This window comes from Eupeodes corollae, chromosome 1 (genome assembly GCF_945859685.1).
Source record: "Eupeodes corollae chromosome 1, idEupCoro1.1, whole genome shotgun sequence".
NCBI classification, from domain to species: Eukaryota; Metazoa; Arthropoda; class Insecta; order Diptera; family Syrphidae; genus Eupeodes; species Eupeodes corollae.
The window spans coordinates 134,118,400-134,130,771 of NC_079147.1; the positions used below are offsets into that span (position 1 = coordinate 134,118,400).

A 12,372-nucleotide genomic window follows, 5' to 3' on the forward strand; every position below is an offset into this window, starting at 1 on the left:
GTCTTCGATTTTCATTAAAATAATGTTCTGTTAAGTTGGAATCACAGTCAGTAAGAAAAACAACGCCAAAACCATCTTCAGACCTTTAATCTGTCTATCTTAACAATCACCTTATTTATGTGCATATAACATGTGCACAAACATATATATATAAGTAGGTAAATCCTTTGTATCTTGGATATGTATGTAAGGCTATATTACATTTATGATCCTTTATTTTTATGTGAAAAGATGTGGGTCTCGAAAATGAGTAAATTCTGCCACATTTATCCCAAAGGAATTTCCAGAAAATATCGAAAATAAAAACGTTTTGTATACAACTCATAAAATTTGATAAAAACAAAGATGATAAAGCTGATGGAAAAAATGAATCCTCTAAAAGCTGCTTTTGTTCTTCTGGTGGTGTTTTATTATTTATGTATATATTTAATTTATGTAGTACTATGTACAGTTCATAACTACATATGCATCTATAAATATGTTTTTATACTGTACTGTGTACATATTATTTGTGTATTTTCTTGAAAGGAATAAAGTCAGTCATCAGCTTTGTCCTCCAGTGTCAATCATTGCCGCCTCTTGTCTCCTTTATGTTGGTTTCTTTATTTTATCTTTATGACCAAAAGAATGTGCTTGAAAATTCCCAACAGAATATGTCCTAGGGAATGTAATGGTTATCTCCTAAGTACCCAAAATGAGAATGAAAAAAAAGAAGAAAACGAAAACGAAAACAAAAGCGAAGAAAGAAAAAAAACAAAATGTATTTAATCCTTGCCAGTCATAAATACCCATAAAATGAAGGAAAGCTGGATTTGGTATTTTCTAAAAGGCATCATGATGGTTATGAAATGATGTCGTATTCTGGAGTGTGATAAGCATTATATTTCATAAAGTAATTCCGGAATAAAGTTTGCTCTGTTCTGAAAAAGTTTTCCAATCAGAAAATATAACTTTTTATTTTAATAGAGTTCCTTATCCTCACTTCTTTTTATCACAGATACTGGTACCTTAATTACATAAATCGAATACCTTTGTAATTTAAAGCGACTTAATTGACAATTAAGTTTTTATTTTTTGTGAATAACTTTATTTGGATTTACATTTATTCAAAAAAAAAAAACTGTTTAAAAATAAATGAGAATTTTTCAATCGTCTTTTATCACGCCTGATTTTTTAAATTGTTTTGTTTGTCCATCATAAACAAAAAAAATATTTTTCAGACTAATGTCAAACAAAAAACAATTTTGTCTTGGGTCTAGAGTTTTTAAAACTTCGATTTTGACCAACTTTACATCTTTAAAGCGAAATCGCGGCCTTTAAATTTTAACCATAGGCTACGGAATAGTGAATGTTGTATACTGACCTTGATGCAAGACTTGTCTCTTGTACTTTACGTCAACAAGCTTTGTCCGTCACGCTCTTAGAAGAATATAGCCACGAAAAAATCGTATCGGATTTGGATCCGGAATTCTAAAAAATAGGGAAGTCATTTCGTAATTTTCAAAACGATTATTATCATTCACAATAATAATTTCCTTCAAGTTACTTTGTCACTATAGTTTCGGCAATCGTTTTCAGTATAAGATCGTTCAGTATATTTCAGATACCCTTATACTATAACTGAAATGTCAAAATGAACTCTACGAAAGATAATGCTACTTCGATAACTTTAAATCTTATTTAACTTAGTTATTGTCTATGGGAAATTGTCAAAATTTGCAACTAAATTCTTGTTACCAAACATATTAACTATTTTGTGGTGTTTATTGTTAATGTTACTTTTTGTTTGTTGCTATCGACGATGAAACTATTTTAAAATGTAAGTCGTTCATGTTTGTTAGTCTGCCAAAAAATGCAGATCTTCAGATTTTATCTTAAATCAAAAACAAATCAATTTATGTAGAACGAAAACAGTCTTGCAAATTTATTTATTCGAATACTTTTCGGTATCACAAATTACAGTCAATAAAAAATGTTGTTCATTGTCATAATTTCTTATGTTTATATTTGTTCTGTGCATTTTAATAAAATAAACATTAAAAAGAGGCCGAGATGCGATCCACACTGATTACTTCACATCTTGTCTGTCGATTTGTCTTGCTTAAAAGTTTGAAGGTTTTCGTGTGGGGCTAAAAAAGTTGTCATTTGAATTATTCTTACAAAAATTTAAATTACCAACAATATTTTTCATGTAAGGAAATATTTTATTTTAAAAATGTGGTTTTGTTAAATAGATTTTTAGACAAATAATTTTTTTCAATTTATGTAGCATTTCTTAAATTTTTACAAATTGGATAATTGAAATTAATTTAAGAGATATCAGGAACCGAACATCAATTTTTACCAAATTTGCCTACTATTTTTTGTAGATTTTATGTTTTTTATGAAAAAACCGACTTTTGGAATTTAATAAAAAGAAACTACTGAATATCGAAAACAAAAGTTTCTGTGAAAAATAAATTGGGTGGCGCAGCAGTCCGTTTGAGAACTAGAGCCTAGTGACTGACAACTCTCAACCATTCCTGTGTGCGAGTACTGTTGTCAGGGATGGAAGGGACCTACCACATCCGAACGGCAAATTTAAGAAAGCACTTTTCATGACAAGAATTACTCTTGGAGAATTTGTCAATTCCTCGCAAGAGGCAGTACCCGTGAAAAAAACTTTAGATGGCATAGTCTGGGATCGAACCCAAAACCTCTCGCATGACAGTCCAAAGCACTAGCCGTTATGCCTCGGGTAATAAAAAGACAATATTTTATTATAATATTATTTTATATTTTTAATTTTTGAAAAGCTATTTGAGTCGAAAGTAAATTTTTACCAAGTTATATTGTTTTTTTAGGTTTTTATTTCTTGTAAAAAAGCTGTCAATTAGGTTTTTCTCAAAAGTTTACTGAATGTTGACAACAATATTTTTTAAAAGAATCGAGTAGTTTAATGCCAATATCTCAAAGTTTTCAAATGATATTTGAGTCGATAATCAATTTTTAACAACCTTTATTATATTTTTTTCTTAGGTTTTTATTTTTGGTAAAAAAAACTGTGATTTCGATGTTTCTCAAAATTTTTCAGAATGTTTAAAACAATATTTCTTATAAGTTAAAATTATTTGGAAGCCATGATCTCAAATTTTTGAAAAGATATTTGTGTCGAAAATCAATTCTTACCAACTTTTGATAAATTTTCTTTTAAGTGCTTAATTTTTAATAAAAAAAAAACTGTCATTAGATTTTTCAAAAAATTTTACCAGATGTTGAAAACGATATTTTTTGTTGCACGAAATTAATTTGGAAATGAAATCTTTTTTTATTCGTAAAATTTTCTAGGTGATGCATTTTTTTTAATTTGTTTTGATTTAAAAAAACATTTATTGGATTTTTTACAAAAATATACTGGTTAGGTATCACGGTACAATATATAATGTAAAATTTAATTCAAGTGTCTAGCGTTTTTGGTTCGTAAAATATTTAGGGTTAACCAAAATGTTTTTTTTTTTTTTTTGAAACTGCTATGGTAGAAATACAACCGAAAGATAGTGCCAAGATTCGTGACTCATGAATACTTTATTGTTTGCTTTGTTTGATGAATGTAAGCAATTTGAGCACTTGAATATGACCGAATTAAAAGTGTTAAGAAAAATTTTTAAAAACGAAGTGTCAACAGAAACGCAACAACTAGAAGTGTCAAAGCCATTCAAGTCAAATAAAAAGACTTGGTGGCAGCTACTTAACGAAGAAGATTAAAGTTCTTCAATTATGACATCAGCCTGTGGCTTTAATGGAGTTGATTAGTAATTTTAGGAAAATGTTATTCCAAAATAAATAACTCGTATATTCTTCATAAAACTATACAATATTTACGAGTATATGCATATCATCTTATCCAAATGATAGAAAATGTCCACATCTAATAATATGGGAGTTCTGAATTTTATGTCGATTTTTCGTTACCCTAACATTGAAGCTCACTGGAGCAAATACTGGTTTCGACACATACCTGTGTAGCTCAAAAAACGGCAACTGCTACTCGTACAAATTGAAATATTTACCCCAGAGCCACGAACTTATTGTGCCTGGCACTCGAGACATTGGGACAACTGATAATATTGTCAACAGAATGTCACAAACTACTAAAAATTTTCCAACCAAATGGAATACCGAAATTCAAGCTGCCGTCAAATGGGAAATGGTTTTTTTGGAAGGACACCATTAAAACAGTAAAAGAATACCAATACTTAGGTTTCACTATTACAAGCAACCTTTAAAAGAAACTATCTGCTTAGAAGAATGGGGCTGATACTGGTTTCCAATAATGTTTATGAAAACAAAGATCTCTCATTAAGCTCAAAATATCGATTACTTCTCTTAACTCTCAAAGCAAAATTCTTAACGCTGTAGAATCCTGGGCTGGCGTCTCAGCCGAAAAGCTCCTGAAGTACTTCTTAAAACGTCAATTGCGGCTGCCAAACAGAACTCTAAGCCACATACTCCTTATTGAAACTGGACCTTTAATCTCTAAAACTTTATTTTAAATTATGTTTAGCCACACTGAAGAAATAGTAAGAAGGATCGTAGTGTCGATAATAAACTCTAGAACTTTGTTGTTTTAAAAATGGATGAAGTTAAACGAAATGTGCTAGCTTCGTTTCAACCTTACTTACAAAACCTGGCAGAATTGAATTTTTAAACAACCCACTTGAAAGGATGGCTGATTATGTGCACAAAGCAACAAAAACATATTAAAATCTTCTGTATGATCTACAAAACACCTTAAAGCAAAACAACAACAATATTTATGTTAAAAAGTGTATACATGTTACAATTTTAAAACTTAAATAAATCTTTGTCTATTTATCTTTTTGGAAGTTATCTGAACGATTAGAGTTAAGAGCTGAAAAAACAGCAAAAGGTTCTTCGACAGAAGAGGTTGGTTCCACTTATGGTGTCGATATTACCACAATTCTTTGGAAGGACACGAAAAATGTCAGACTATGATCAACGTATGTATATGTCTATAGAGCCGTTTTTGAAAACTAATTTCGTCTGTCAGCCATCAAATATTGCTAAAAAAAAATTTTATGAAATGGGCTGTCCACAAATAAAACGAGTGCTTAACGCGAACATGGTTAGTGACGATTTGATGGATGCATTTATGGGTCGAAATGGACTTTAAATCTTCAATGACGAAAACGGCGAAGACGGCAAAACGGGACTTATACCCTATTAGTCACGAAGATAGAGCTCCAGCTCATCTTCGATTCATTCAAGAAAAAGAAGTCAACAGGAGTCGATGGTATATCCAACATTGTACTACGACATTTATCTCAGAAATCTGTGGACATTTATACCAGTCTGTCTGACAACTTTCTGAATAATTCATATTATCCGGTCCGTTGGAAAATAGCTGTGGTACATTTTCTCTCAAAAAAGGGAAAGGACAACTCCAATCCGTCGAATCACCGGTCGATAATTTTTTTACCAAGTGTCGAGAAGGTTATGAAAAGAGCTCTGTCCAATTGGGCTGAGAACAACAGAATGATTCCGGATAATCAGTTCGGCGGGACATGACATGTCTAAGCTTGTTTCCAGTGGAACAAATCTAAAAGGCAATGTACAGGTGCTTGTCTGGTTGACTTGGAGAAGGCCTTCGACACCGTATGGTTAGAGTGCCTGTATCTATACAGTTAAACAGACTTGGCCTAAGTAAACCACTGTTGTATATGCTTTATGACATGCAAAATGGCAGACGGTTTATTGTCAAAATTGGCAATGTAACATCTACCAAAATCTTTGATATTCAAAATGGTCTTCAACAGATAGCGGTTAACTCGCCGATCTTATTCAGCATTTACACCAGTGATCTCAGGCAATAGTGCACGCCAACGATCTAACTTCATACAGAGTGGCCCCATTATTAAGACACTTTAGCAGGGTGACTTCGACAAGATTCAGCAATGTTGCGATTACAGGAAGTTGAAAATCAACTTTCAGAAATGCGAAACTATTCTGTTCAGGACTCCATTGTATGGAGCATCAAGGGATACGAGAAAGACCTGAAAAATCTAGTTGGACCAAATCGACAGCCACTGGCGAATAAAAGTGTAGTAAAGTACCTTGGCATCTGGTTGGATCAGTACTTGTATTTCGACAGACATATGAGTGCTGCTCTGGTCAGAGCTAGGGGAGGCTTTGCCCTGACAAATCGGTTGTTTTTTGGCAGTCGTCTTGACAGCAGGGTGAAGGTGATTTGCAACCTGGCCCTTATCCGGCCGATGATTGCCTATGGGTGCCCGGTATGGTCCAACGTTGCCCAATCTCAAATGGAAAAGATTAGGGTGTTTGAGAGAAAATGTCTGCGACGTTGCCTTGGACTACACAGAACACCAGAGTCGGAGTACAAACATTACTAACATAATCAGAATAGATAATTCCTTGCTGAAAATTGGTAGTGGTCACATTGCAGGAGCGATATCGACGACTAACGGCTTAATTTTTGGGGCTTACTACCCCAACAATGAGTACTACGAAAGTGCACGTTTAAGTGACAACATTCCACCCGAAACTTTTCTCTATTATGACAATTGAGGGCTGATACAGGATAGGGAGGCGGTTCCGCTTATCTACCACTTCAGCCGTAAAACTGTAGATAGGCGACTCTTTAAAAGTCGAGACGTCCTCGCACTGGAACTAGCCGAACGCCTTCGGTTCGCTAAGACTGTTTTCGATATTGACCGAAGAGGTAAGGTGAGGCAGGAGAACCAGTTTTGGTGGCTTCAAACTGAGAATATGAATGAAAGTTGTCTAGGGCGTTTGGTCTTAGCCGGCTTACATAGGTTTACGGATTAGGTTAGGGACAGTTATGGCTGCACCAACAAAAAAAAAACAAAAATTATTAAAATAAAACAAAACACACAAAAAAAAGGTTACTGTGGATGTTCTAGTTTTTAAGTAGTTTTAAGTAGTGTTATTGGTATTGGTTAGTTTTAAGTAGCTTAAGTATTATAATTTAAGTTAATTTTTTTCATTATAATTTGATTATAATGGGTTTCTTTTTTTATATAAAATAAAAAACAAAGATACCAAGTTTTTTTTTATAAATTTTCTTGGTTTTAGATTAAGTTCTCGTTATTTAGCATTCAAATTGTTCTTAGGCCGAAAGGCAGTAGTTATAAGATAAGGGATTAGGGCAAGTAAGATATTTTTTAAGTTTTTAAAATGTGCACTAGTTTTTTTAAGAACTTTTGTATAGCCTTAAGATAGTTTTAAGATTTTGATAAAATAAAAATAAAAATAAAAATAAATAGACTTCAAATCAAGGACATGGACAAAAGAATTTGCTATCATCTTTTGGAAATGGTTACAACAAATGCGTTTATTTTCCTATAAACGACGTAAAGTTGAAGAAAAAATGGAATTAAAGTAAAAGAAGAACAAATATCAGATATGTTGATGTGTGCATTAACAAAGGACCATAGAACCACATCAATCTATAGAAATATAAAAATTACTAGTATATTAGCTTAAAAGTGTTTTTAAATTTCACATAAATTTTCCTACAGAAATTTTGAAATATAAGACAGACATCTTTTTTTAATAACTACCTTAGGAAAGGGTATTTGTTTCAAAAGCCTAATTATTATTTCATTAACTGAGTAGATTTTGATTTTTATTTCCCGAAGATCCATTAATCCCTTTTATGTTGATTACTATAAATGTATATACCCATCACCATCATCCTATCATAATTTAATAAGTATAAGAAATATATAAATCAAACTCATAAAATTCAACTTTATTCGTTCAAATAAATACCCAAAAGGGATAAAAAGCTACTTACATAATATTATATAGGTTCAGTTCATACCTAGGAAAGTTTTCGAAAATGAATAAAGAACAAAGTGGCAGTCAATTTGTAACTCACACACTCACTTATTCGTATTCGTTGACCCATAATTAAATAAGGCCAAACAAGAAGTTCATTAACGTAATTCTTTACGCTATTAAACCTTATATTCGTATATAAAACAGTAGAACAAAATAAAATAATAAAAATTGAGATATGCAAGGATTTACGACAAAAGAAAAAGTCCAATTAGCTGCACGTGTCCTAGCCTCCTGGCGCAACATTTATAAAAGCGTGGCGTGCTTACTATCTTATATATATAGATAGGCACGTATATATTTATGCACGCCGATTGCGACTTAGAACACATCAGTACGATTGTTCTAATTGTGTGGGTGTTGTTTATATTATTAAGAACAGAAAAACACGCAAATGTGTACAGTACGTATATACATATTTACATACACAGTTTAAGTAATAACTTGTGCAATCATTCTTGGCAGGCAAATATAAACAAATGGCATACATTTCATACAAAGATTATATGCTTTAGCTACATTCGTATGTACATGGACTGCTGCTGTAAAAATAATAATAATACATCCAGAGGCGGCCGTAAGAGTGTGTGGAGTGTGGTACAGAACATGTCCACGCTCTTCGAGGGCCCCCCAACAACATTAAAAAGATTCCGCTTCTTTAAATCAAGCCCAGTGCATAGTACTTAGAACCGTCATACCAGAGGTCTTAATTTCAGTTTCAGACTGTGCCACCTAACATTTTTTTCACGGCTACTGAACTGACTCTTGCATAGACTTGACAAATATTCCAACAGTAATTCTCTTCGGTTCAGATTCGGATTCAGGAGAAATACTGTAGGTCCCCCGAAATTTCTCGCAAACAGTAAAGGCTGATAAGTCACTAGGAGAGGTCTTGTGTAATTTACTAGGACCTGCTTCTACGGATTGTTAACTGCCGGCTAATTAATTTTGTATGTGAGTTGTTAACTCTTTTACAATGTATTTATTGAGGAATAATAAATAAATTATAAAATTGGTTAAATTTTATGGGCCGATATTAAAGTTAAAAAATGTTAAAGTTATTCAGTCTTACTATGAAAATGGGTTTTTAAAATCAAAATGCATATCGTGCATTTCGTGATTTTTTTTAGTAAATTTAGTAGTCCAAATGTCGGAAAAATCGTGTACAAATGTAAGCAAACCGTATCTGTAGAAGATGTGAAAACACCAGTACATGCTCGTACAGCTCGTAATGCTGAAATTATTTCAGGTGTTCGCGATTAGTGTGGGTAAAAAGCCGTCCACCTCAACTTGTCGTTGTGCCAAACAATTGCACCTCTCACTCGATGATGAACATTGTGTGTTAGAACTTGCATTTACACGATTGCAAGGAACTATAGAATTTAGACCATTTTAATCATCGTCAATGGTCAGAAAGGTGGCAAGAAATCCCAACATTGGATGCTCATTTTTCGAAAAAAATTTCTTCATTGATGAGGCACATTTTTACCTCAGTTGATTTGTCAATAAGAGGAATTAAGGTATTTGGGCCAAAAGTGATTAATAAAAAACCAATGTTCCCACAAAGTGTGACTGTTTGGTATGTTTTATTGGCTGACGGAATAAGGCCGATTAAGCAGTTAAGTTGCTGTGAATGGTGTTAGCTATTGTGAGTTGATAACGAACTTTTTATGGCTCGAATTGAAAAATATGGACTTCTTTCTTTGGGGTAATGTGAAAGAAAGGCCAATTCAAGATAATTCAAGAGCTTTAGTTGAGATAATTCGGCACATTAATGGCATAAAACCTTAATAATGCCATAATTGAACCATACCAATATTGTCATAAAGAATGAAATGATAGCCATTTCCTAAATAATTTGGGTTGTTTTTGCAAATTACACATCATCCCTTAAAATCTAATCTCAATTTACAGGGAGAAAGAAGAAGACTTGATCATACGGGAGGCTTAGATAGGAAGCAGTACCTAAATTTAAGGTCCTTTAAATTTAGATACAAAGCAGGATAACTTGTGTTTTTTAAATTTTATTAGTTGGTCTGGAAAAAAACATTCATTCTTTGTCTTTCCAAAAGTTAAGTTCGATCTAGCATTTGTTTCAAACGGACCTCAAGAATCTGGCTGCGATAACTACCCAAGTTCTATAATTATTAATTTTTTTTTTCATATGTTGAATAAACATTATTAGATGTGAACTGACTTAAAGAATCTAACTACGATCTAGGTGGAAGACTCCAGCAAAAATCTCTTTCCATTTGTTTTTTTTGTTGCTCAACTCTCCCGCCTTAGCGCTACATGCTATGTAGAATTTGTGGTTACTTTTGAAGCAGAAATGAATTAAAAAGGGTTTTAAACAATAAGGCATAATTTGCATCCATAGTTTAAAAACTAGGGTAATTGTTGTGTCTTTTAAATCAATTTTATGAAAAAATATTCTTAACTTTTGTCTAATTCATGAATATTTTGTTTGTACTATTGTATTATTATCATAATTATGTGTCCTTAAAATCTTTCCAAGGGCCCCGATATCTAAATCTTGCACATGCCCCATTTTGTTATAGAGCCGCCTCTGACATAAATATATAAATAAGAAGGCTTCGTCCACATACTACATATGTACATTTATAATAATACACGGTTTGTTTCATAGCAAATAATGGAGAAGGATGCGCACTGTTAAATTTATGGGGTAGTTAAAATAAACACAGACATTGTGGATCCACTTATCGCATTTTTATCTGGGTGATAGAAAATATCATAATATGTCATAACCAGTGTAACCACTTTATTAAAACTTTCAAGACTCTGAATAATTCTTCAATTGTCATTAATTTTAAGCTTTAAATTTTCTGTACTTGATGACTAGAAAAACTTTCATGTTAATAATTCAAAATACTTAAAGAAATTTGTATTGATAAACCTGCAGTTTTCTCGCAATTTACCAACACGAACTTTGTGGATATAAATAAATAAAAGTTTATAAGTTTTAAAAGTTAAATAACTTCATACAAAAATAATTGTTTGCCTTTTCTTGGTATCATCCTCGATTCGATACCAAATATTTATAAACTTCATAAATGTTTTCTTTACAACACCAAACATTCAAAATTCCTTTATTATATTATTTTCAATAAAATAAAAAAAAAAACATTATAAAATAAGTTATAGACATCGCAAGATTATCGTCTGCCAGATAACCTTTATAAATAATTTTATATTCTATGTTCAGAATTTTTCATTAAAGTGGTAACTCTGATCATTTTGGTATAACGAACACAAAGTTTTCGGTGAGGTGGAGGTGTACTACATGAAGAGTTCCTTAAAAGTGATAATTAAAGCTGTGAAAATTATGTGAAAAAAATAAAATGTACCAGAGCTGCATTTTACGTCTCTGTAATAATCTTAGTTCAATTCCCTATCTAGACATGTATGTACTCGAAGCTGAAGTTATTTCGTGATGAGAAAATCACAAATTCAACGCCTTTAAATGCCTTTTCCTGTGCCTTCGGGTTGAGGTAATATCTCAAAAGATGATAGATCGATTTTAAAGTTGGACAAAATGCATCTATGAACCTAAAAAAAAGTATAATTTGATTGATACTTGTTAAACCTTATTCACAAGGGTATTCGTTATTATCTTATCACTGTTAAAGAATGTCATTAAAATGATACAAGTGAAATATTTTCGTCGTGGAAATTGGAGATTTGGATATTTTTTGGGAATTTTGGCAATGGAAATTGAACCTTTCTTTTTATAAAGATTTTGTCAATAGTGAATTTATTTTAGAGATTTTGTACGCCTCTCAGTTTGGTGAGTCTTCAGATATGCGAGTGACAAAATTTTAATTTTGTTCACAGGAACAAATAAGAAATGCATTCCCTTGAAAAATCCTATTTTAAAATAAAATGTACGACTGAGTAGCACGGACGGAAAAGTTGGTTTTCAAAAATATAACTGCCATTTGATTGATCAAAAAGACCCTAATTTTTTGTATTTCAAAATCATTAGAACGGTTTTCTTTTAAACAACTTTATAATAGATTTGTTGTGACTTAAAGAATATTTTTAGTATACAGTCACTTAGAGCTTATTAATATATGTAGGTACGTTTAACTTTCGATTTTTGTAAGCAAATAATGAGTCGTTTTTGAGATATCGAATTTCGAAAAAAAATTTAACATTATTTTTTTTTTAATTAAAAACAAAGACATTTTTAATCATCAAGTACCTATTAATCTTATATAAATCATTAAGACGCTTAAATTTCTCAAAAAAATAATTTTATGATCAAAGTTGTCAATATTGCATTATCAAGCGTTTGTTAGTTTTGAAGAATATTTAAAGAATGTATTCTTAATGATGTACAAATTAGTACAACAAATTGCAAATCATTGGTACTCAATTATCGAGGAACACTTTTGAGCAAATTGTATGCTTGTTAATTTGTGTAAAGTTGTTAACACCATTGGACCTATAAACCCGGAAACAATCACA

The 12,372-nt window shown here is 31.8% G+C and overlaps 1 protein-coding gene across 2 annotated transcripts in view; it reads right to left on the minus strand.

Annotated features, from left to right (window-relative positions):
- The window catches only part of LOC129939863 (neuroligin-4, Y-linked), a 286,993-nt gene that overhangs the window by 255,563 nt on the left and 19,058 nt on the right, over positions 1 to 12,372 (minus strand). The window contains exon 1 of one of the 2 annotated variants that reach the window (XM_056048041.1): positions 1,364 to 1,496. The exons of the other annotated variant lie outside the window; for it this stretch is intronic. The gene's annotated coding sequence lies outside the window, so the exon portion shown is untranslated. Of the gene's footprint in view, positions 1 to 1,363; positions 1,497 to 12,372 lie in introns of those variants that run through there. 2 annotated transcript variants of the gene reach the window in all.